Source organism: Symphalangus syndactylus, chromosome 11 (genome assembly GCF_028878055.3).
Source record: "Symphalangus syndactylus isolate Jambi chromosome 11, NHGRI_mSymSyn1-v2.1_pri, whole genome shotgun sequence".
Taxonomy (NCBI): Eukaryota; Metazoa; Chordata; class Mammalia; order Primates; family Hylobatidae; genus Symphalangus; species Symphalangus syndactylus.
The window spans coordinates 117,244,305-117,250,304 of NC_072433.2; positions in this window are offsets into that span (position 1 = coordinate 117,244,305).

Below are 6,000 nucleotides of genomic sequence, written 5' to 3' on the forward strand. Positions count from 1 at the left end.
TATAGGAGCTACAATTCAACATGAGATTTGCGTGGGAACACAGCCAAGCCATATCAATAACCAACCACACACCCAGAGGTAACAAACATCCTAAACTCTATCACCATAAATTAGAATTTTTCTCTTTCTAAATTTCATATAACAGAATCAAAGAGTAGATACATTTTAGGTCTTTGTCCTTTCACTCTACCTGTTTTTGTTATTATTCATGTAGTTACATGGAGTAGTATTTTTTATTGCTGTATGATATCTCATTGTATGAATATGTCACAATTTTTCATCAATTATATTATAGGTGGACATTTGAGTTGTTTCAGTTTGGTGCTGTCATGAATAAATCTTATACATTCTTTTTGTGGATGCATGCTCTTGTTTTTCTTGGCCATATAATCCAAGGAGTGGAATTGCTAGAACAAAAAATATGTCTATGTTTAACTTGATTTAGTATGTGCAAATTCTTATTTAAAGTGGTTTACTATTTTATTTACACTGTAACCAGCAATGTAGGAGAATACTTTTTCTTTACAATCTCTCTGTCACATGCAAATCTTTCCAATTTTAGTTTTTCTGATATTTCATTTTGGTTTTAACTTCCATTTCCCTGAGCTATCATTGGATCATAATATAACAGTAGATTGGGTAATGCAGAAGGAAAAAGCCTTTGGAATTTTAATTTCTGTTAATGAGTGTCTAAGATCTAAAATTTCTACTTAGTTCTATTTGTTTTTCTCCTGAAGTGTTCCATATTTCCTCCAATTGTACTTATCTTTTCTTTTAAACTGTGTATGTTTATTATTGTATTAAAGTCCTTGCCTGCTAATTTAATAATTTGCTTTATCTGTGAGCCTGCTTCTATTGACTGTTCCTCTTGATTCTAAGTCACATTTTTCTGGTTCTTTGTATGTTTTGTAATGATTTTATTGTATCCTGGGAATTGTGAATAACAGAATGTTGGAGAGTAAATATACAAGTTTTGTTATTTTCCAGAGAGTGCACACCCTTTCCTGTGCTTAGCAGCTTAGCTGAGGGTTAATCATTCAGACTCCTTCCAGTGTATGTTGACCTGGCACTCAACTGAACCTGCAAATTATTGATTTTACCTGTGATTAACTTAAACTTTAATTCTCCCAGATATCACCTCTTTGATACATTAATTGTGCAGGAACAGGATTGGCAGATGGTTTACATATTTTTAGTTCACCTTTATATTCAACCCTAGCTGGGCTGCAGAATCCAATCACCTTGACAATGTACTATTTGATTTATTTCTGCTCATCAGCCCCTCCTATAAAGTTTTCTCAGCAAAACTAAAGGATGGAAAAAAATCATTGACCTAGTCGTTTGTCCATCTATTTGACTTTCTTCCAGATGCAATCCACCCTGCCAATTTGTGCTGTTGTCAAAAGCTCAGATAATTTCCTCTTTTGCATATACATTTTCTCCATGTATCCTGACCTATATTCAAACCAGGCATGTTTCTCCACGTATCAATGCTGATATGGCTCTGCTTCCTTATAAAGATCTTGCTTTACTCCAGAATTTACTACCTCCTTGCCAGTTACTACCATCTGCAATATTCAGAAATACAAAGATGAAATTTATTTCTTTATAAAATCAATTATATAGATCATATACTTCAATTTCTGCTAATGATAAAAAAGTTAAACATGCCAATTCAAGTAACTCAGTCATGTGTGTTTAGAATTCAGTCATTTTGGATAACATCCAGTCTAACTCAGATTTCCACCCTCCTTCTTCTCATTCCATCTCCTTGGTTTTATACCCAGCATCTAATGTACCAATTACCATACTGGAACTAGGAGACAGTTATTACATCACCATACCACAATCTGGCCTTGCTTCTGGCTTTTGTTGAGGAACGGCATCTTACCCAGTCTCTGTCATCCTAAACCAGTAGATTTCGCTAATAATCTACAGGGATCAGATCCTTGTAACCTGTATTCTCTTTGCTCTTCTTGCTTAGCCGTATCTGTTTCTCTCTTAGGACACTGGTGTGATGCTCTCTTTCACTACTGTGAGGTACATAGGACTCTAGGAATCTACTCTATGAACCATTTGCCTAAACCATTCCCTCAGCCATTGCTTGGATACTGGTTAGATGCACTTGCCTCTAAGGCACAAGAACCTTCTTAATTCTACACAAAGTGAAGAACAAACAAGTCTGTCACTTCTCAGATTCACCCAAATATATGTGATATTTCAGCCTGACCCTGGGATCGCAGCCCAATGCAGAGCAGAACCTAGAAATTTCACATTTGTATTAACGTTCTTTTCTACTTCCAGTAGATTTCTGTCTCCCAGATACCACCTCCTCCTCCTGTAATTCAACAAAAGTTTCCCCTGCTCCACATTGGCAGAAAAACTTCTGAAATTCTCATTTGTAATATTTTTATGTTTTATAATGTGTGTTATTAACCCTATATTTATAGATCTCCTGGCTTTGAAATTTCATATGAGAAGTCAATCACATGGAATTCAAGAAACCCTTTTCTCTGGCTCTTGAAATTGAGAGCTGTGGTTTTTAAGAGTGTCATTTCTATTAAGGGTTTAATTAACTTCTTTGTTCTAGCCATATTTCCCTTTCCAGTCAATGCATATACAAAGCTACTCTGCTCCCTGAATAGTGGGATAGATTAACAGTGCAAAGAAGCATGAGAACACAATTAAAATCTCAATACATAGCCCTAACAATCAGGTTTCTGACAGCAAGGAGATGGCACACTCAGAATGCAAGAATGAAAAATGTTTAAGGAAGGAACTGTTTACCAAATATGGACACGGTTGAAGTAAGCCCACTATAGGTGATGATGCAAGGGGGAATTATTATCTCTAGGCAAAGGGTGAAGTGATTGGTTTTTAAAGAAGAGAGAGCAGCTATGCTCTTTTAATAATTGTAGGAAAGTTCACAAATCACAGGTAGGTCACAATAGCTAGAAATGGGCTTTGTGAACTACTAGCATTATATTCAGACTTTGAAAGAGCATGAACACAGGGTAAATATTAAGGGATTCACTTTGAGATCCTCAAATTCTCTAAATTTGTTTTTATAAAGCTGATGTGCCCAAGATAGTGTCTTTTTTTTTTTTTTGAGATGGAGTCTCGTTCTGGGATGGAGTGCAGTGGTACGATCTGGGCTCACTGCAACCTCCACCTCCTGAGTTCAAGCGATTCTCCTGCCTCAGCCTCCTGAGTAGCTGGGACTACAGGTGTGCACCACCAAGCTCAGCTGATTTTTGTATTTTTAATAGAGATGGGGTTTCACTATGTTGGTTGGCCAGGATGGTCTCCATCTCTTGACCTCGTGATCGCCCGCCTTGGGCTCCCAAGATAGTGTCTTCTTTAAAGGTCAAGGTGGATGAAGAATGAGGCAATTATTGCCGGTGTTGAGGTGTTCTAAATTCCAATGTATTGTGTAGTGAGGCAAAAGTCATGACAAGTTTAATTTAAAGACATTGTCACTTCTTCTTCTATCAGTCTTTATAAAAATCTATCACTCTGAAGGAGAGAATTGGCAAGAAGTGGCTATGGCCTTAGATAGAAGAACATAGCCATTGTCAAATCATGTCATCACAGGGAGGGAACTAGAGGACTAAATATTCCCCTAATTATTTTCTACCACTACCCAGACTGATGCTAGTTCCTGCTATTGGTTGAAACCTGCCAAAGACAGAAGGAAAGAAATATAGTTGTAGCACGTAAATGTCAGCTTGTGGTGGAAAGATCAGGAAGAGAAGAGCAGAATCCTAGAGGAGCAAAGGGAGAATATAGAGTAAGCATAACAACACATTGTTTTCTATCTTCCTTCCCAATTATTGTTCATGTTAATTTAAAAACAGTATAATGCTTGCTTTATTATGATACCCATACATATGTATATATACACTTTCATGTATATATATAGATAGAGAGGTGGGGGAAAGAGTTGAGTCAACTGTATATAGTTCAAGAGTCAACTGTATACACATATATATGTACATGTATACAGTTGACTCAATTTATATGAAGTTGACTACATATGTGTGTGTGTCTGTGTGTGTGTGTGTGTGTGTATGCAGTTGACTCTTGAACAATACAGAGGTCTAGGGTGCCAACCAGCCACACAGTCAAAAATCGATAAATAACTTTTGACTCCCCCAAACGTAATTAATAGACTACTATTGACCAGAAGCCTTATTCATAACATTAAAAAGTCAATTAATACATATTTTATATGTTACATGCATTGTAGACTGTATTCTTGCAATACAGTAAGCTAGAGAATAGAAAATGTTATTAAGAAAATCATTAAAAAAACCATTTTCTATTCATTAAGTCAAAGTAGATCATCCTAAAGGTCTTCAACCTCATCATCTCCACATTAAGTAGGCTGAAGAGGATAAGAAGGAGGAGTTGGTCTTGCTGTCTCAGAGGTGGCAGAGGCAGGAGAAAATCTCCATATAAGTGGAACCAATTAGTTAAAAACCCACTTTGTTCAAGACTTAACTGTATATAGATTTTTTTCCTTTCTATAATTTTTTTCTCAAGCAATTCATCTTTTTTTTGAGGGAGTAAGTTAGTCAGTAAACTCAATGCATCTTTATTCCAGCTACTTACCAAGTGACCACATAACATTTTCAATTTCTTCTTTCCTTCATTGTCTCCTGAACAACCACTATTCATTCTTCAAGATGCTATTAGGAACTATCACATGGAATTGTTAAATATTGAATGACTTAGTAAATAAATGGTGGGGAGGATACTCTTAAAACCTATTTTTGTTCTTTCCAATTTGACCCACTTTCCTTCCTGTCTGATCATTCTTTGTTTTCTTAAAGAATCACAATCCCTTTGGGCTGCTATTATAAAACACCATAAACTGGGTGACTTATAAACAACAAATTTTTTTCTCTCAGTTCTGGAGGCTGGAAAATTTAAGATAAACTTGCTGACACACTTTGTGTCTAGTTAGGGCCTTCTTCCTCATAGACAGCTGTCTTGCCATTTTAACCTCCATGGGGAAAAATGTAGGGCAGCTTTTTGGAGTCTCTTTTATAAGGGCACTAACCCCTGCCCTCATGGCCTTATTGCCTGCCAAGGTCCCCACCTCGTAATACCATTGCCTTGGGAGTTAAGACTGCAACATATGGATTTTGGGAGTCCATAAATATTCAGCCTATTAGAAAATAACCCTATGCATTAAAATTATTACAACATTTTATCTCTTTCTTTACTCTTAGGATTTAGCAAAGGGCCTAGTGCATAGTAGGGACTCAGTGAAAGTTTGTAGAACGAATTAATTCTTCACTGTCCTCATGAGGTATATTGTATCCCTAATAAATAATTTATGGATTATAAACTTGTTAATGTTGATCCACTGAACAACATATCTATATACAACTATTCATCTTTCCATTCCCAACATCCCTGTTTTCAATTGAATATAAATACCTACTTATTCATTCTCACCTTTTAAGTTGTCATCTGAATTCTCCCATTTCTTCATGGTTTCTCTTCTTTTCTTCAGTGTGTTTTTTTTTTTTATCTATACAAAAAGTTACTGCAATTTTATGCTTCCCCTCCATTGATCTCTTTGGATGCCATTCCATTCTTCATACATTTCTTTTTCTCTTTTACTGTCCTCAAACAAGATTGTCTCTCATCAGGAGCTTTTTCTTCGAGCCTCCAAATGAACAGTTTAATATTTTATACATAGTTATTATATACTTTGCTTAACCTTACAATTATATCTCTCCATAATCTTTCTTCTTCCTCTAGACTGTCTCCATCCTGCACTGTATTTTATATTCTTTACTTTGAGGCATCTCTAAGAAGATTCTTTAGACGGGGTCTCCCTCTTAGCTCTGTCACACAGGCTGGAGTGCAGTGGTTGCAATCATAGCTCACTGAAGCCTCAAACTCCTGAGCCCAAGCGATCCTCCTGCCTCAGCTTCCCAAGTAGCTGGGGTTACAGATGCAACTCACTGTGTCCAGTTCTAAGAA